Here is a 21,285-nt window from a genome sequence, read left to right on the forward strand (position 1 = left end):
CTTAGAGCAAATGCCTCAGAAATGAGGTTGCTGTGGAAAAGGCTAATGCATATGTTAAATTTCGGTAAATAAGTTTGCACCAATTTCATCTTTTTTTTGGCGGCTGGCTGGTATGGTGATCCAAACCTGTGACCTTGGTGTTATAAGGCTGCACTAACCAACTGAGCTAACTGGCCAGCAACCAATTTCATCTTTACACCAATAGTACATGACAGTAATTGTGACCCCACACCCCTGTTGACACTGATAAACAAAAAAAGATCTGTTTGGAAGCTGGACATCTTTACATTTGTTAACTGGATTTTTTTTTTCTTGGCTTAGGAATGTCTTATTGGTATCTTTTGCCAATTTTATTAATTGCCATGTTTAAGTTTTTAATTGATTTTCTAAGAGCTCTTTGTGTATTAGGAATACTTTTTCTTCATTTTTGCAAATGATAAAAATTTATTTCCCCTTGGACATTGTTTTCCAACAGATTTTTTTTTTTGTATAGAAGATTACAATATCCATGTGGTTAAATTTAGCATTTTCTTCTTTAATGGTTTCTGGTTCTTGTTTCATACTTAGAAAAGGTCTTTCTCACCTCAATTTTATAAATAAATACACCTTGATTTTCTTTTGTTTTTATGATTTCATTCTTTAAGTCTTTGATTCATCTAGTATTTATTTTGGTGTGAGATATGAGATAGATGTAGCTGGGTGGTTAATTTAGTTGATTAGAATGTGTTATGGGTTCAATCCCTGTACTAGCCATCAGAAAAAGGAGGGAAAAAAAACCCCGTAGAAATGAGATAGATGCCAGGCCTCTCCCAGGGGCTAGTCATTTCATGAATAATCTTTTTCCTACTAACCAATAATTTGTAATGTACAGTTTACTGGCTACCACTGAGACTTCTGGAGTCTCCAATATTTACAAGTAATAGTTTTGAGTAACTTTATAAAAAGTGGATAATAATCGCACCTATCTTATAGGGCTGTGAGGGTTAAATAAGATAACTTGAAAAAGTACTCCAGTATTTGACATGTAAGTGCTCAGCAAATATGAGCTATTATTATTATACTAAACTCATAAATACACAGGAATTTCTAGATTCTCTATTTTGTTCATTCACATATCTCCAACATCTCGTATATATATAATCCATCCAGTAACACTCCGTTACCAACTCACTGTCCTTTCTGATGACCCTTTTCCTCATTCAACAAAAAAAGTCACATCTCAGTGCCTTTCTAATCATAACTAGAGCTTGAAAATGTTAACCTTGGGGGTAAAAAATAAGCTGTGCTTCACAAGGTAGTGAGAATCAAACCCAAACCAAGGCACTGAACAAACGTGGCGGAAGACAGCGTGCCTATTTCTTCCACCACCTATTTTGAAAAATTTCCCCCCCTTTTTTGGCTGCTAGCCTGTACGGGAATCCGAACCCTTGACCTTGGTTCCACACCTATTGTGAAAGGCTGAAAGTCTGCCTTATTTCAGCCCTTGGGTTATAACCGACGTTCTCAAAAGCTCGTACTCTTTCTTCCAACTCTAGTCTACAGCCTGAAGACAGGGAGTTCACCACGTCACCCTGTGTGGGCTCTGAACTTGGGATGACTACGTGACGAGATCTGGAGAATGAGGTGTGGGGGCGGAAAGGGATTCCCTCCTGGGCCTTTGTCCTGACCTGAGAGTTCCATCCATCGTGGCCAGCTGAGCTGACTCCCCACTCGTGGGCTAACAGCCCAAGGTTGACGTGGTGGCAGGCGACTTCGGGAGCCAGCAAATCTGCAGGCACAGACACGATGGCAGGCGGGAAGGGTGTACGGAGATGGCAGCAGGGCTACTATCGAAGCCCTCAGAAACAGTGTAGGAAGAGTGGGAGGAGGGGAGTATAGTTGGGAAAAGGGGGAACAGCACCAGAGACGCTGCACTGGACGGACGCGAGGGAGACCGGCCTCCCGCTCCAACGACGCGTGTCACCCTGGCTTCTTGAGGCAAGTGCCGGGGTCTGGCTTTTCTGTTCCCTTGGGCTCAGGGAAATCTCTGCGTCCCCCAGGAGCGCCGCCTGCATCCAGGTACTCCCGCCGTTGCTGGTGGCCACTGCCGCCTCGGTCCGTTAGCCTCCACCTTCTAACGGCTCTGGCGCGGCCGACGTCCGTGGCGTCGGTGACGTCGGCGTAGGGGCGGGACTTCCTGCTTCGTGCGCCGCTGGGACTCCGGGCCGAGTCGGCTCCGCGGGGCTGAGGTGGCCTTTCGGCCGGACGTCGGCGCCGGGGCTGGCCCCGCACCCCTGAGGAGGCCGGCCCACCGAGGAGGAGTGGGGCTGTTCTCCGCCGTCACTGCCGCTCTCTCCGCCCTCGGAGCTCTTCCGGGATACTTCAAATTTCCCGGGGTCGGCAGCCCTAGGGGCCCTCTCGGCCTCCTGCTCCTGCTTCTCGTCTTCACCCTGCGCCTCCAGCGCCCGCCGGGACCTCGCGAGGCGTGGCGGGCTGGGCCAACACCCAGGCTGTAGGACCGTCTCCCTTAACCCCAATGCCTCCGCGAGCAGAGTTGAGTGGATGCCGGTGGTTGGAGCTGAGGAAGTGTCCCCTGGTGGTGAGTGCGGCCAGAACACCGGTCGCTATTAAGCTTCACGTGCGCACGTTGCAAGGACCGTGTGAGTCTGGTACGTAACTTCTCTTTCTGGGGACTGTAACTTGTCCGTATTTTGGAATACTCATTCCTCCACACCGCCCCCCAACCTGCCCTTGATCCTTTTTGTAATTTTCCTTGTAAAGTAATTTACAAGGAGCGGGTGTTAGAAAAGTAGACGGTGAGTCATTTTCTGAGCCAATTATTGCTGGTGAAACTCTTTGTGGAACTTTTTGATGCACTCAGGCATGGTGGTTTTGCAGCCAGTTTAGTAATTGGCTAAACGTATAGTACCTCCAGTTTAATTTGTGATGAATAAGCTGTGCTCCCATTTTCCTTGGCCTTGAAGGCTATTTTAACAGTGATGTTGGCTGTTATTACTGACACAACGTCTAAAATGTTAATGTATGCCGGATTTAAATGGATACTTTGGTAAATCTTTAGTGTCCAACTTTTGACCATCATGAATGGGCTCTTTGCTCTTAAAAATGCCTACTGCCATGTGAAAGCCTTTGGTCACATTAGTTGTAATGATAAAGCTATTCCAGATCTCAAACATGTCTAGTATAAGGAGAGACTTGTCCCGATTTTCTTTCTTTCTTTTTTTTTTTTTTTCAATTTTATTTTGTCGATATACATTGTGGCTGATTATTGCTCCCCATCACCAAAACCTCCCTCCCTTCTCCGATTTTCTTATATTATGAGTCATCTGTTCAGACTGTGAGCACAAAATACTCGAGTAGGTTTAAAACTGAGTAGCTTAGAGTAGTGCTTCTGTTACCAAGCAACATCTCCGTAAACAAGCCTAATCAACTAGAACACAAACGTATCTATCCTACAATTATCTGGATTCAGAATTCTCTAAATTGATGAGTTTAGTCTGTAAGTGGTTACTGTTACTACTCACCTTTTGTATTAAGGTTTGATTTCAAGCTCATTTTGTTTAGAATTATTAGAATGCTGTGTTTTATTTATTTATTTATTTATTTTTAAAGATGACCGGTAAGGGGATCTTAAACCTTGACTTGGTGTCGTCAGCACCACACTCTCCCAAGTGAGCCACGGGCCGGCCCTAGACGGCTTTATATTTCAGTGTCACACAGGACTCTCCTTCCTGAGAGTTGCAAATGGATTGGAGTTGACAGAGTATTCCGGTGTTCCCCTTACTTTGAGTATTTTCTTTTCTACCCAGGTGAAGTGTGCAGACTATGTTTAGGAATGTTCTCAAATAACCTAATACCAATTTAAGAGTTATGTACGGCGTTGGGAGATTGAAACACTGATTATTCATAGGTGGTTTTTAAGCCTCGGTTGAGCCAATAAACCTCATTTTCTTTTTCTGACCGGTAAGGGGATCGCAACCCTTGGCATGGTGTGATCTGCACCACACTCAGCCAGTGAGGGCACCGGCCATCCCTATATAGGATCCGAACCTGCGGCCTTGGCGCTCCCAGCGCCCCACTCTCCCGAGTGAGCCACGGGGCTGGCCCAATAACCTCATTTTTAACCCACTCATTGAATACTAATGGTATAATTTGTATGGCAAAGTTGTTTGTTTTCAGAGCACTTTTTAAATGATCTTTTGAATGTGGTAACTTTTAAAGTAAGAAAGTGTATGAGAAAAAGTGAGACTGAATAAATTCTTTGAAATCAAACTATTAGTAATGGAAATTGGAACTTGAAGTTTAATGTTCTTTACATCACGCCTTTACTGTATTGTTAAAAATCCATAGATTTCATTTTAGTTCTCTTCCTCCTTTTTTCCCTCATATGCTGATGCTGAAGTAATGAATATGCAAAAGTTAGGCAAGAGAGAGAAGGAAAGAAATCAAGAATGACTTGTGTGATAAAATCCTTAGTAATCAGAAATCAGCATTATATCCTGGGAAGTTCTAATTCAAGAAGCTTAGAAGAATGAAATCTTAACAAAGATGAGTGAATGGTCAGAACTTTTTTTTTTTCCCCTTCTAGGTGCTCTTTGCCTAAAGTAGATGAGTGTGATTTTAATTTTGTCATACATAGTATATTAGGTTCAAGAAGCAGTTTTCCCACATTATTTAACCTATGTGTACTTTTATGGAATGTGTGTAAAAAATTTGCTACACAAGAAGTTCACATTTCTTGATTTAAGCTGAACTCGTCGAAATCCTCTCACTGCCTTTTCAAGCTTACATTCTTTATTTCTGCCCAGACTGTTTTTTCCGCTGTTCTCTAAACCTGCTATGTGCTTTTTCATTTCCATGGTAGTCTTTATGTCTGCCTACCTAACTGAACTGGTTTCTTTCCTTCTTTCTTAAAATCTAAGTTGAACCTTTTCTATAAGGTTCAACTCCTCCATGACCTCTGAATTCCTATAGTATGTATGTATTTGTGAGTCATGCTTATCTGATACTTGTACTTTACATTGTATTATTTAACTTTTTAATGTTCGTCTTGCCTTTCTAACTAGATTGTAAGCTCTTTAAGGGCAGGCACCTGATCTCAATGAGCTGTATCCTTAGTTTTCTTCCAAACAGAAGTTGCTGAATAAATGTTTCTCAAAGATGATGAATGTGCATTTCTACTTTTTTTTTTCTTGTTCCATAGTGGAATTAGGAAGATGCTGAGAGAGAAGAGTAACTGAGGGGGGGAAGGGCAACAGTAAACCACAAGAAAAGGGATTAAAGAGTGGCGATTCACTGGAATCAGAAGGAAGGATTCTGTTCCTGGAAAGTGTGAATCTTTGAGAATTTCCCATGACCATACCAGGAGTAAGGACTCCATCAGGAATGCTGGCACTGCTCTCATGTGGGCTTGGGGAGTTTGATCAGTTTTCTGGTTCTTCATAGAATCTTAATTTTAAAAACATGTCCCTCCTCTCTCTCCCTCTTCCTCCCTCCTTCCATCCCTGTCTCCCATTTTACTCCTCTCCATCCTACTTTCTGACTTGGTCAAGACTTAACTTATGAAATTATGTCAATGCTTTTAGCTGGCCCTCATAAATTAGCAGTTCTCTTAAGTTTATTCTATTTTTTTTTCTCATCAGGACCACCCTTTCTGGGTCAGGGAGAGATCACTGACTGTCAAGTCTAGTACTATTTCTTTTGAGTTTAACTGAGCTATAATCCAGTGGGAAAGAAACTGAGAAAGTCAGGAATTGTCCAGTTATTTGCTTTCTGTTTTTTGTCACTTCAGATTGCTTTTGGATTAAAATTCAGAGTTAGGAACCTAAACCTGGACTTTTGGAAAGTGGCTATTATTTTCCAAATATGTCTTTAAAATTTCCAGGTAATTTTTATAGTTTTGCTATCACAGCTGTATCTGATGCTTATAACAAAGGGTTATTTCTGTTGAAGGTATAAAAATGTGAAATTGAATCTCAGGGTACTTTTATAAACCTTGGTTTGATTCAGTTGTTTCTTGAGTGAGCTTGCCATCATAGCTTCTGAGTTGTTGCCCAGTAACAGAATTGCAGTATAACATAGCAACCATTGAAAACAGTAGCACTGGACTATAGGGATTTCCCTGATGAATTTGTATTGCTTATCTCTAGTGTTCACATTCAGTCTCTCTCAACTGAATCACATTTTGGTTAAAGGCAGATATATCAGATATTGTTAAAACTAAAAGGTATACAATATGTGCTCTTAATTGTATTTTTTGGAGTGTTGACAAATTATAACTTCCTGTACATTCTTTTCACGTAGAGATGCATTGTAAATATGTATTGCATTGAATTACAGTATGTGTGAAGAACATGTGAAAAGACTGGTTTAAATTTGATTATTCTGCAGAGAAAAGCTAGTAAGTAATACAGGTTGAGCATCCCAAATCTGAAAAAATCCAAAATCTGAAACACTTCTGGACCCAAGCATTTCAGATAAGGGATACTGAGCCTGTAGTTAAATCGGAATTTTCAACAACCCATATAGCAAGCCAAAGCTGGAGTGGATGAAGTTGAAATGGTTCTTAACATTTTTTATATTACTTTTGGAGCTTCATGGAAAGCTTAGATCAATAAGCACACTTTAATAGGCACTGATTTCGTGGGAAGAGAATTGTAATTCAGGAGACCAGTGCTTGACTGGGTGAGTCACTTAACCTTTTTTGACCTATTTTTGTCACTTGAAAAAAGAAATCTCTGAAGGTTTCTTTCAGAAATTGTATTCTTCCAATTTAAAGCAAATTTTATTTCATCTGTTCATGGGTGTAGTCAATATTTGAGTGCCTTTTATGTGCCTTGCAGTATGCTAGGCATGGGAGATTATGACTAAGACACAGTGCCAAGTCTACTGCCTTTTTGTTTAGTTGGAGAAATGGATAAAGTAAACAGTAATTTGTAATATAATATGGTAAATGCTGTAAAGGTAAATAAGAATGTGTTCTGGGGCATGTAGGAAAGACAACTGACCTAAAACTGTAACAGTTAGAATACACTGCAATTGAGTGCCTCAGAATTATATAAGCATAATTTGAGACTATACAGAGAAGTATGCAACCTGGCCTGGAGGGACTTGGTCAAGAAAAATTAGGGGGAAGAAGTTTCTTTGAGTTGGAGAGACAGAGTTAAGAGTCTCAGCAATAGTGGTAGTTAAGATCTCAGGTATAGATGAGACTACTAGGGAGAGTGTGCAAAATCAGAAGAGGGCTGGTGAATATCTGCATGTAATGAGTAGATGGAGAAAGAGTAAGGAGGAAAACCAGAGTAGGGTAAGGTCTTGCAAGCCAAGGGAGGAATGCATATAACATTTAGTTTATTGATTAAATAGAAGTTATTGCTCATGTAATGTGTGTAGCACCGTGAATGTGAACCTATCTATACAAAGATGCCCACTACAAAGATCTGAACTTGTCAATAGGGATAGGTTAAGTCTGGTAGGAAGCATAACAGAGGAAAGAGTATGTACTTTGGAGCCTGAACCCTGATATTAAAGATTGGAATCTTGGCTCCACTGCTTTACTAGCTGGCTTGACTTTTTGGGCCAGTTACTTAATTTTTTGGTCCTCATTGTCTTCACGTGTAAAATACTTTCTCACAACAGTCATGGATTAAAAGGAGGTAAGTTGTCATGCCTGACTCAATCAGTGGGGGCTTTTTAAATATTGATTTTTATGCATTCCTGCCTTTTCTTTGATATCTTCTTATATGGATGACATTCCAAATATTCTATAGTGAAATGAACATGTTCTTGTGCTTCTCAGAATTTTCAAAACTTTTTTTTTTTTCCTAGCCTCAAGGGAATTTTATCATCTCACATGTAAGGAGTCTGGAGATAGGTGGTTCTAGGATTGTCAATTCAGTGGCTCATTGACATCTTTTAGAACCTGGATTCTTTCTTTTTGCTTAGACATCCTTTGAACTCAGGCTCGATTAAAGCAATCCAACCGTCACATTTTCGAAAGTTCAGAAGAGAGAACTTCTCTCTTTTACCCACCCCCTTTTCAATAGCCTTATTGAAGTATAGCCTACATATCTTGTTAAAATACATAACTGATATAATGAGTGATAAAATCACTCAGAAGTGTACAATTTAATAGTTTTTAGTAAATTTACAGAGTTGTGCAACCATGATTACAAGATAGTTTCAGAACATTTTCATCAGCTCCGCTCCCCAAATTCTCTCAAGCTCATTTGCAGTTAATCCAACTCCCACCCCTAGCCCCAGAGAACCACTGATTTGCTTTCAGACACTATAAGATTGTCTTTTCTGGGCATTTCATATAAATGGAATCAAATAATATAGTAATCTTTTGCATCTGGCTTTTTTCACTTAATGTTTTTGGGACTTATCTACATAGCATGTGTCAGTATTTTGTTCTTATTAATTGCGTTACATTTTGTTTTTCCATTCACCCATTGATGTCATTTGGATTGTTTCCAGTTATTGGCTATTATGAATAATGCTGCTAAGTCTTTTTGTGAATATACAAATTCCTAGGAGTGGACTTGCTGAGTTGTATGGTTTGTTTTAACTTTTAAAGAAACTGCCAACATGTTGTTTTATTTTGTTTTTTTTGGTGGCTAGTGGGTATAGGGATCTGAACCCTTGACCTTGGCGTTGTAACAGTGCACTCTAACCAACTGAGGTAACCAGCCAGCCCTCACAATGTTTTCTAAAGTGGCTGTACCAATTACATTTCTACTGGGAATGTACAAGGATTCCAGTTTTTCCACATCCTTGTCAACACTTGGTATCATCTGTCTTTTTGATTATAGACATTCTAGGGGGTATCTAGTAGTATCTCATTGTGATTTTAATTTGCATTTCCCTAAACACTAATGATGTTGAATAACTTTTCATGTGCTTATTAGCCATTTGTAAGTCCTCTTGGGTGGAATTTCTGTTCAAGTCTTTTGCCCATTTTTTAGCTGGGTTTTTTGGTCTTATTATTGAGTTGTAAGAGTTCTCTATATATTCAGGATAAAAGTTTTTTATCAGAGATATAATTCACAAAGATCTTTCCCAGTCTGTGGCTTGACTTTTCTTAATCTTACTGGTGTCTTGTGAAGTGCAAACATTTTTAACGAAGTTCGGTTGTCCAGTTTATCTTTTTTTTTTCTTTTTTCTTTTGTGGCTTATGCCTTTGATGTTATGTATATAAGAACTTTTTGCCTAATCCAAGGTCATGTAGATTTTCTCATGTATTTTTTTTTAGCTCTTTCATTTAGATAAAGGATCCATATTTAATTAACTGCGTGTATGTTATAAGATTATAAGATGAGGGTCTAAGTTCATTTTTTGAAATGTGAATGCCAAATTGACCCAGAACCATTTGTTAACAAGACTTATCCTTTTCCCTTGAGTTGTATGGGCATCTTTGTAAAAAAAAATCAGTTGGCTATAATACAAGGGTTTATTTCTAGACTCTCAGTTCTGTTTCATCTTTCTGTATGCCTATCCTTATTCCAGTACCATACTGTTTTTATTACTGCAGTTTTATAGCAGGTTTTAAAATGGTAGTGCAAATCTTCCAACTTTTTTCTTCTTTTTAAAGAATGAGTTCTCGGTCCTTTCCATTTCCATAAAAATTTAGGATCAGCTTGTAAAATTCTGCAAAAACCGCTGCTGGGATTTGATAGGATTTGCATTGAATCTATACATCAGAATGGGAAGAATCACTAGTTTAACAAAATTGAGTCTTCCAATCCATGAACAAGTAATGTCTCTCCATTTATTTAGATATTTAATTTCTCTAAACAGTGGCTTTTAGTTTTTAGTGTAAAAATCTTGCATTTCTTTTGTTAAATTTGCTCCTCAGACTTTTATAATTTTTGATGCTCTTGCGAATGGAATTTTCATTATTTAATTTTCAGATTGTTCATTGCTAGCATATAGAATTGCATTCAACTTTTGCATATTGTTTCTACACAGATGATCATGTCTCTGAATAAAACTATTATACTTCTTTCTTTCCAAATGGAATGCTATTTGTTCATTTATTTTTACCTTAATTTATGGGCTAGACCCTCAAGTAAGATGTTGAATAGAAGTGTTGAAGCTGTATTACATTGTTCTCAGTGTGAAGGGAAAGCATGCAGATTTTCACTGTTAGGTATGATGTTAGCTGTAGGTTTTTTGTAGATGCCCTTTATCTGGTTGAGGAAGTTCCGTTCTGTTCCTAATTTGTTGAGAGTTTTTAATCATGAATGAGTGTTGTATTTCATCAGATGTTTTTTCCTGCATCCAATGAAATGATTATATGGCTTTTATTCTTTATTCTGTTAAAATGGTGTATTACATTAATTGATTTTTGGAGATTAAACTATCCCTATATTCCTGGGATAAATCTCATTTGGTCATGCTGTATAATCTCTTTTATGTGTTGTTTAATATGGTTTACCTAGATTTTGCTGAGGAATTTTGCATCTGTGTTCAGGAAGGATACTAGTTTGTTGGTTTCTTTTCTCCTGATTCTTTTATCTGGCTTTGGTATCAGAGCAACACTTGCCTCAAGGAAGGAAATGCATGGTGTTTCCCCCTCTGTTTTTCTGAAGTTTTCAATTGATTGCTACTACTTCTTTAAATATTTGATAGCATTCGTCAGTGAAGCCATGTGGGCCTAGGCTTTTCTTTGTGGGAAGATTTAAAATTAGTAATTCAATTTCTTCACTTGTTATAGATCTATTCAGGTTTTCTATTTACTGAATTTTGGTAAAATGTGTATTCTAGGAATTAGTTCATTTCATATAAGTTGTCAAATTTGTTGATATTAAAAATAATCTTTTAAATTAATGTAAGGTTGGTTATGATCCCCCTTTTATTCTTGTTTTGGTAATTTTTATCTTTTTTCTTATTTTCTTGGTCAGTCTAGCTAAAGGTTTGTCAATTTTGTTGATCTTTTCAAAGAACTAACTTATTTCATTGTTATTTTTTCTCTTTTTCTGTTTCATTGATTTCCACTCTAATATTATTTTTTCTTTCTTTCTGCTTGCTTTGGGTTTAATGTGCTTTCCCCCATCCCCAGTTACCAAAGGTGGAAGCTTAGATTATTGATTTGAGACCTTTCTTCTTTTTTTACATAAGTTTCTAAAGCTATAAATTTCCCTCTAAGCATTGCTTTAGCTGCATTCTGTCATTTTGATATATTGTATTTTGTTTTCATTCAATTCAACATATATTTTAAAAACTTTCCTTGTGATTTTTTCTTTGACCCATGAGTTAATTAGAAGTGTATTGTTTAATTTACCAATAATTGTGGTGTTCCTAGTTTTTTTTGTGTTGTGGATCATTAATTTTATTGTGATCAGATAACATACTTTTTATGATTTCAATCTTTTTAAATTTAATGAAATTTGTTTTGTGACTCAGCATATGATATATCCTGGAGAACGTTCCTTGTGTATTTGAAAAGGATATGTATTCTACAGTCATTGGGTGGAATGTTCTGTCAGTTATATCAAGGTGATCAATAAGGTTGGTCAAGTCCTCTATATCTTTGCAGATTTTCTGTCTTGTTCCATCATTTGCTGCAGTCTTCAACTATTTTTTGTTGAATTATCTGTTTCTCTTTTTTGCTTCATGTATTTTGGGGTTCTTTTGTTAGATGCATTAACACTTATAATTCTTATATCTTCCTGAGGTAGTGACATTATCATTATGAAATGTCCTTTGACTTTAGTAATATTTGTTGTCTTAAATTCTATTTTGTTTTCTTGGTACTATAGTTCCTCTAGCTTTCTTACCGTTACTGTGTGTATGGTATATTTTTCTCAAATCTTTTACTTTTAACCTATTTGTGTTTTTGAATTGAAGATGTATCTCTTGTAGATAGTATATAATTGGGTTTTTTTTTTTTTTAAATCCAGTTTAACATTCTCTGTCTTTTGAATAGGTTGTTTACTTCATTCACATTTAATGTAAGTGGTATTGATGGATTTACATGTGCCATTTTAAAATTTGTTTTCTACTTCTGTCATCTGTTTTGTTTTTTCTCTTTTTCTCCTTTACTGACTTTATGTTAAATATTTTTTAGTGTACTTTTAAAATTCTTCTGTTGATTTCTTTTGCTATATGATTATTATGTTATTTTCATAGTGGTTGATTTAGGGATTGCAATATACATTTTAACTTTTTACAGTCTCCTTCAGAATAATACTAAATTAATTCTGGCCAATTATAGAAATGTCCCTCCAATATATCTCTTTTTACTCTTCTTTTCTGGTGCTGCTATTGCCATGTATTGTAGCTATGAATATTATAAGCCCATAAATATAGCACTATACTTTTTGCTTTTGTTTTATGTCTTTAAAAGAAATGAAGAAATGTGAATAATTATATGTTTAGAGTCTTGTATTTAATTATGTGGTTATAGTTTCTGGTTAGCTTCAATCAAATTATTCTGTGGTGTGACTTCTTTTCAGCCTGAAGGATTTCCTTTGGTATTTCTCCTAAGACATGTTTGACAGCAATAACTTCTCTCAGTCTTTGTTTATCTGGAAATGTCTTTATTGCACCTTCTTTTTTGAAGGACAGTTTTGCCGAATATAGAATTTTTAGTTGAGAGGTTTTTTTTAAAAAAAATTTCATTGTTTTTTCCTCATAGTTTCTGATGAGCAGTTGGCTCTTAATCATATTGTGGTTCCTTTGTATGTAATGAGTCATTTTTCTCTTGCTTCTGTTAAGAATTTCTCTTTGTCTTGGTCTTTTAGCAGTTTGACTTTGGTGTGTTTTGGTGTGAGTCCTTTGTGTTGGATTTATTTGGCTTCTTGGATGTGTAAATTAGTGTTATTCATTAAGTTTGGGAAGTTTTGGCCGTTATTTCTTCAAAATTATTTTCTGTCCCTTTCTCTCTTTCCTTTCCCTCTGGAACTTTCATTGCCTGTATATCAATAGACTTGATATTGTCCCACAGATTCCTGAAGCTCCATTTGTTTCTGTTTAGTTTTTTTCCTTTCTGTTCTTCACATTGGATACTTTTGTAGTTATCTGTCTTCAGATTAAAGTCTGCTATTGAGCCCCTTAGTGAATTTTTTATTTTAATAATTTTATTTTTCAACTTCAGAATTTCTGTTTTTAAAAACAATTTTTATTTCCTTATTGGAATTTTCATTTCACTAAGTCATTGTCATCATACTTTAAATTAATTTGTTAAACAAAATTTCCTTAGTTCTTTGAACATATTTATTATAGCTCTTTTGAAGTGTTTATCTGCCAAATCCAATGTTTGGGGGCACCAAGAGACAGTTTCTCTTTGCTGTTTTTTACCCTGAGGACAGGTCACACTGTTTTCTCTTTGTATGTCTTGTAATTTTTTATTGAATACTGGATATTTTAGATAATATTTTAAGGTAATTCTGTAGTTTGACCTTTCTCCAAGAATTTGGAGTTGTTTTTTTTCTGTTTGTTTAGTAACTTTCTAGGTCTAAATTTGTGAAATCAGTTTCCCCTATATTGTGTGGTCACTGCTGTTTTTATTTCTTTATTTTTCTTTATTTTTAAGCCTGGCTTCCTGTGTCTGCATAGGTTGGTGTTCAGCCAAGATTTGGTCAGAGGTTGTGTTCAAACAGTTTGAAGTACTACAGCTTCCATTCTCTGCTGATGGATCTGTGTAAGAGCTAGGGACTGCATTAAACATAGGTCATTTTCAAGCCTATCCTGGCTTTTACTTTCCACCTCTTTTGCATCTTCTTTGTGCGTGTGCTTAGCTCTGTTGGATATGTGGGTAGCCTAGGCCTGCTCTGGTCTCTGGTGCACATGCTTAAAGTCTTTGTTCAACCTGGGCTACTAGACAGTTTACTAAGCCCCCTAAGGTTCTTTCATTTACCAGAACTCCCTGTAAAATCCCCCACTAGTCTGCCATTTCATTGCTTGTCTCAATGAGGCCTGTAACCTCGGGCTAAAGGAATCACTGTCCCTCAGTGTTAGCTTTCCACAAAGATCTCCACTTTAACTGACAATGCCTCAAATCAACAGATCACCCTTAAGTAATGGTGGTGAACCTGCTGTTTTCACAGTTGGTTCCACCCTTGTTAAGCTCCTACACTGACAGAGCTGGGGGGAGATGGGAGCAGCCAAAGTAAGAATGTCATAGACTCATCTTATTCCCACCCAGAGTTCAGTTGTTGTATGCCTTTGGTTGAGTTCCAGAGCACTGAAATGGTTGTTTTTTGGTAGTTTTTGTGGAGGGTATTTGTTGACCTGTTTACTCCATCATGCTGAAAGTAGGAGGTCTGTTGTTATGTTTGGGATTCTTCTTTCCAGAGGATAAAACTTATCCCATACTCTTTTATGTTATGAATAACATAATCCTTTATACAATATTAGACATTTATTAGTCACTGCTAATGTACTTGTTGAGTTAGATTTCCTGATTTTACTGAAGTATCAAATTATAAGGAGTTTGGGTTTTGGGAATTCCAAGCCCTATGCAATTTCTTGCATTCCCTATCCTTTTGATAAGTAGCAGAAATTGCTTATCATTCATTCAACAAGTGTTTACTGAAAACATGCCATGTTCCAGGTATTTGTAGGATGTTGGGGGTACAAAAACAACTAAGACATCATCTCTGATCTCAAGGAGGTTTTAGCCTAAGTGAAGGAGATAGACATACAAGTAGCTAATTATAATATGGTGAAGTAAATACATTGATATAGATGAATACAATGATATGGATGAATATGGAAAAGCTCAGAGGGTCACCTAACTTGGAATACATTAGCAGGGAGAGGAAAAGGGAAGATCTAGGAAAGACCGCCAAGAGGAGGTAGTGACTGAGTTGAATATAAGAATGAGTGAAAGGGAGCTTGGGAGATTGCATTCGTCAACATGAGGTGGGAAAAAGTGTGGTGTGTTTAAAGAATTACAGGCAGTTTAGTATTATTAGGTCATAAGCTGTGAAAGATGAAGATAGGAGTGTAGGTTGTGTCCAGGGTGTAAAGGGTTTTGTATACTATACTAAGAAGCTTGGATTAATCTGTTTTCCAGTTCTGCAAAACTGTGAGTGGGAGGTGCTTAAGGAATCTGCCAAGATTTGATTTTAATTTTCTTTTTACTTATTTTTATATTTTTAATTTTTATTGTTTCTTTTTCTTTTTTTAATTGAAACAATTGGTTGTACATATTTGTGGGAGTTGGATAGCAATACCTGCGTACAATATGTGGTGATTAATCCAGGTTAATTAGTATACTCATCTTTACAAAATGTAATCATTCTGTTCTTTGTGATCCCTTTTTTTGGTCTTAGGGCATTTAATAGTTTTTTTTTTTTTTATTACTATATTTATTATTATACAATGTAATCATTTTTTGTGTTTTGTGGTCCCTTACTAATTTTTCACTAATGCCCTCTCCTGCATCCCTTTCCCACCTGTAATACCCACCGTTCTATCCTTTCCTTTTGAAAGTTTGGTGCATTATTGTGATTGTTGTTTGTTTGTTTGTTTGTTTCTTACTTATTTATTGGCTCCTACTTATGCGTGAGGACATGTGGTATTTTCTTTTCTGTGCCTGGCTTATTTCGCTTAACATAATTTTCTCCATGTTCATCCATGCTGCTTTGAATGGCAGGATTTCATTTTTTTTTATGGTTGAGTAGTATTCCATTGTGTATATGTACCACATTTTCCTTATCCAGTCATCTGCTGATGGACATTTCGGTTGGTTCCACATCTTGGCTGTTGTAAACAGAGCTGTGATAAACATGTGAGTAAATGTATCGCTTTGATATGATGATTTCCATTCTTTTGTGTATACACCCAATAGTGGGATTGCTGGATCATATATCAGTTCTATCTGTAGGTGTTTGAGAAACCTCCATACTATTTTCCATAATGGCTGCATTAATTTACAGTCCCACCAACAGTGTAGAAGGACTTCCCTTTCTCTGTATCCTCTCCAGCATTTGTTATTCTCTTTCTTTTTGATAGTAGACAGTCTAACTGGGGTGAGATGATATCTCAGTGTGATTTTTATTTGCATCTCTCTGATGATTAGTGATGTTGAGCATTTCTTCATGTACCTGTTGGCCATTTGTATGTCTTCTTTTGAAAATTGTCTATTCATCTCCTTTGCCCATTTTTTAATTGGATTATTTGTTTTTTTACTGTATAGTTGTTTGGGTTCCTTATGTATTCTGAATATTAATTCCCTGTCAGATGTATAGACTTCAAATATTTTCTCCCATTCTGTAGGTTGTCTTTTTACTCTGTTGTTTCCTTTGCTGTGCAGAAGCTTTTTAGTTTGATATAATCCCATTTGTTTATTTTTTCTTTTGCCTGTGCTTTTGAGGTCTTATTCATAAAGTTGTTGTCCAGTCCTAAGTCTTGAAGTGTTTCCCCTATGTTTTCTTCTAGGAGTTTTATAGTTTTAGGTCTAGGAATAAATTTAACCAAGGGGGTGAAAGATCTCTACAATGAGAACTACAAATCACTGCTGAAGGAATTAAAGAGGACACAAAAAGATGGAAAGACATTCCATTCTCATGGATTGAAAGAATTAATTTTGTGAAAATGTCCATACTACCCTAAGTGATCTACAGATTCAGTGCCGTCCCCATAAAAATACCATTGACATTCTTCATAGAAATAGAAAAAGCAATTCTAACATTCATATAGAACAGCAAAAAACCCTGTATAGCCAAAGTAATCCTGAGCAACAGAAATAAAACTGGAAGCATTATACTATCTGACTTTAAATTATACTAGAAAGCTACAGTAACTAGAACAGCATGGTAATGGCATAAAAAGACACACGGACAGGCTAATGAAACAGAATTGAGAACCCAGAAGTCAATCCACATACTTCTAGCCAACTGATCTTTGACAAAGACACCAAGAACATACAGAGGGGAAAGGACATCCTCTTCAATAAATGGGGCTGGGAAAATAGGATATCCATGTGTAGGAGGATGCAACTTGACTCGTACCTCTCGCCAGATGCCAAAATCAACTTAGAATTAAAGACTTGAATTTTCTTCTTAAACTACATCTTTGCTAGGGGTTAAATGTGTCCTCCAAAAGTTAATGTATTACAAGCTTGACCTCCATTGTAACAGTGCTAAGAGGGTGGGAAATCTGATTATGGTGTTTGAAAGATAGGCATTTAAGGGGTGATTAGATTGTGAGGACTGTGCCCTCATGAATAGAATGACCCGTTCATGCAGTAATGGGCATGGTTTGATGCCTTTAAAAGGAGAGCAAGTGAGGAGGTTAGCACTCTTGCTCAGCCCTTGTCACCATGTGATTCCCTGGTTGACAAGGGACCCTGTAGAGTTCCCACCAAGAAGGTCCTCACCAGATGTGTTCCTGGACTGTTGACTTCCTCTCCACAACCATAAGAAATAAATTTCATTTCTTTATAGTTTACCCAGTTTCAGGTATTCTGTTATAAGCAACTGAAACAGACTTATACAATCTTCAACTATTCTAAAAGCCACAATGAAAAGAAAAAAAAAAAAGATTTCCCATGCTATAAGCCAGATTTTAAAACATGAGACCACCAACATACTAACTGATGTGGAATGGAAGATCTATCTGTGTCTTTAAAATAAAATCTTGTGAATTTCATTTCTTTAATATAAATATACATGAAAAGACATTTTTGTCCTGAATATTTTAGGTCTATAAAATTCTATTTGAAAACGCAGCTCAACTGCTAAATTGCTTGAAAACTGCTATTGTAGATGAAATTATTTTATATTAATAAGATAATTTTAAGTGGTGTCATAGATTTGGTAACTGCAGAGCATATATTTGAGGCCAAGAACAACCAAATATTTTTGTTTGAGTATATTTTTGAGTATTTATTGTATGAAGTTGCTTGCAAGGGAATGGGATTTGAGGGCTTCTGTGTTGTTTTCTGAAGTGGAGGCTTGAACTTCAAGTCTTAAGCTCTTTTATATTTGGCTCTTTTTGAGGGGATTGCCTTGGATTGAGTGTCCCCCCAAAACTTGACGCCTGCTGTGACAGTGTTAAGAGGGTGGGAAATCCTATTATGGTAATTGCAAAGTGGGGCCTTGAAGAGGTGATTAGATTGCATTCATTTCCATGCAGAAGTGAATGGAGTAAAAATGGTGGCCATGGGCATGGTTTGGAGGACTTTGTAAAGAGAGTGAATGAGGAGTTTAGTCTCTCTCTGTCTCTCTGCTTCCACCGTCTTGCAGTGTGAGACCCCTGGGTCACTGTCACCACCACCAGATATATTCCTTGGACTTTGGACTTCCCAGCCTCAGAAACTGTAAGCAATACATTTCATTTTCTTATAAATCACCCAGTTCCAGGTATTTTGTTATAAGCAACAGAAACGGATTAATACAGGATTAGATATTTTCTCCTTTTTTTGGTCTTCAGGTGGACTTTGAATTCCTCCTTTTTTACAAGGACATTTTCCCTCTGGTTATAAACATGACCTACGTTTGTTGTAGAATAAGAAAAATGTACAAACAAAATAAAGTCATGCCTACCTACCTGTCATCCAGAGATAATCTTACTTACCAATATTTTATTTTCTATCCTTCCTTTTATTCTTTGCATATTAGGCATGTCAATATACTTTTTACAGAGGAAGGATTGTACAACATATAGTACTTTATAATCTTCATTTTCTACTTCTATAACAATCATTTGCCAATGTTATTAAATATTTCCATAACATTTTCTTAAAGAATTTACTGCAGTATCTTCTGGGTCTAGAGGGTTTTTTTTAGGAAAGTTTTTTTTCCCTTACCTTTTTAATGTTTTTATTTAAAATCAGCTTTATTGAATTAAAATTGACAAATAATAAATTGCATATGTAAAAAAGTATACAATTTGTTAAGTTTTGATATATGTAGATATCTGTGAAATCATCACAACCATCAAGGTATTGAACATATCTATCACTTCCAAAAGTTTCCTCATGTCCCTTTATAAGTCCTTCCCTTTTGCCCCATTCACCACCCTGCCCAAACCAACCTCTCTCTCTATCCCATTCCCAGGCAACCACTGATATGCTTTCCGTTGCTGTGATTACTTTTTATTTCCTAGAATTTTATATAAATGGAATTATAAAACATGTACTCTTTTTTGTCTGGATTCTTTCATTCACATAATTATTTTGAGATTCATCCATGTTAATGCACTCCTTTTTATTGCTGTCTAATATTCCATTGTATAGATGTACAATTTGTCCATTGACCTCTTAACGGACTAGTGTTTGTCTCACAAAGCTGCTGTGAACATTTGTGTAAAAGTCTTTATATGGACATAGGCTTTTATTTCTCTTGGGCAAATACCTGTAAATGGAATGGCTCAATTATATATTAAGTGTATGATTAATTTTTAAGAAATGACCATAGTGTTTTCCCAAATGGTTGTTCCATTTTACATTCTCAGCAAGTAGTTTATGAGAGTTCCAGTTCTTCTATATTCTAGACAATACTTGGTATGGTCAGCCTTTTAAATTTTAGTCATTCTAATAGGTGTTTATTGCTATCTTGTGGTTTTAACTTTCCCTAATGACTAGTGATATTTAACATTTTTTCAATGGTTTATTTAACTATCCATGTATCTTCTTTGGTGAAGTTTCTGTTCATATCTTTTGCCTCCCTCCCCCCGCCATTTTGTTTTTTTTTTTTAAATCGGGTTGTTTAGTTTTTAGAGTTCATTAAGTATTCTGGATTTTATCAGATTATGGTTTGTAATTTCTTCCCCAAATCTGACTTATCTTTTCATTTGTGACAGTGTCTTTTGGAGAGCAGAAGTTTTTAATTTTGATGCTGTCTAGTTTGTCAATATTTTCTTTTATGGATTGTGCTTTTGGTATTGTATCTAAGAAATCTTTACCTAACCCAAGATCAAAATGATTTTCTCCTATGTTTTTTTCTAGGAGTTTTATAGTTTTTGTTTAGGTCTGTAATTCATTTTGAGTCAACTGTTGTATATAGCGTGAAGTGCAACTTGAAGTCCTCTAACTTTGTTATTTTTCAAAATTGTTTTGTAGGTCTTTTGTGTTTTCATAGGAATTTTAGAATTGGTTTGTTAATTTCTGTAAAAACTGCTGGGATTTTGAATGGCATTGCATTGATTTGAGAGAAATTAATATCTTAGTATTAAGTTTTCTGATCCATGAATATGATACATCTTGCTATTCTAATGTGCTTTTTTAATAGCTTCATTTTCCATTATAAACAGCACTGTGATGGAAGTACCATGAGGGCAGGGAACTAATTCTGTCCTCTGCTCCTACCTGGCACTTAGGATGTACTCAATAAACATTTATTGAGTGATAAATAAGATCACTGAATATAAATGTTTGTGCATATCTCTGATTAGTTTCTTATGATTAATTCCTGAAATGTGGAATTGCTAGGTCACAAGACTTGTTCATTTTGAAAGCTTTTGGTAACCAGACTGTCCCCTGGGATTTTTTATTTTTAAGGTAGAAATTTCTTGATGGCTAACTCATAAAGAGTGCATAATTGGTTAGCAAATAATGTTGTTGGTGATAGCTTTCCCCAGGCTTTTTCTGAAAGTACATTATAAGCCTATGGGAAAGAAGGATTCACATCACAAAAATTTTGTGGATCACTTTTCTGTCGTTAACTAAGTTTACTGGAATTAGGAGCTATGGAGATGATAAAAAAAAAAGTGTAAGATTATAGTTTTTCCTTTGAGGAACTCTTAGGAAAGATAGTTTATGCAGTTATAAAGCAGCTAGAAGGGAAAAGTGTAGAGACAGAATATAGAATATTCTGAGGCAAGCACGAGGAGGGCAGAAACCTGTGGAGTACCAGGGAAAAAACTATTCTTTATGTTCACTTTTAGAGTGACTAAAATTCTGAAAATAGTTTCATGATTCTTCAGACTGTAGAGTTTTAAGTTTGACTCTGATCTTTATTTGTGGATTACTTGAAAAGATTTAAGAAGTTATTTCAATTTGGCATAACTGTATGAACAAAGTTGTAAAAGAAAGAAGCAGCAACATGTGTATGAAGTACTGTAAAGTAAATTTAATTGACTCTAACAAAGGGGACACGTGAGCAGCAAAATGAAACGTTTGCATTTGTATAGGGAGTTGGCTAATACGGGGCTGTGAGTTTGGCTGAGAAATTTAGATTTGATTCAGGACACAATAGGAAGGGTTATAATAGGACTTATTATGATAAAAACAGTGTTTGAGAAAGATTGTCCTGGTGGATATTAGTAGGCTCTGTAAGAATGAGGAAAGACTAAAATCTGGGATACTGTCTAGGAGGCTTCTGTTAAAATAGACCA

General features: G+C 36.4%; 1 protein-coding gene across 4 annotated transcripts in view; it reads left to right on the forward strand.

The window, feature by feature from the left end:
* Positions 1-2,198: 2,198 nt before the first annotated feature.
* CEP83 (centrosomal protein 83) overlaps positions 2,199-21,285 on the forward strand; it is a 127,396-nt gene continuing 108,309 nt past the window's right edge. For all 4 annotated transcript variants that reach the window (XM_063074918.1, XM_063074920.1, XM_063074919.1 and 1 more), the window contains exon 1: positions 2,199-2,648. The gene's annotated coding sequence lies outside the window, so the exon portion shown is untranslated. The remainder of the gene's footprint in view (positions 2,649-21,285) is intronic.

The sequence above is a fragment of the Cynocephalus volans genome, chromosome 12 (assembly GCF_027409185.1).
Source record: "Cynocephalus volans isolate mCynVol1 chromosome 12, mCynVol1.pri, whole genome shotgun sequence".
NCBI classification, from domain to species: domain Eukaryota; kingdom Metazoa; phylum Chordata; class Mammalia; order Dermoptera; family Cynocephalidae; genus Cynocephalus; species Cynocephalus volans.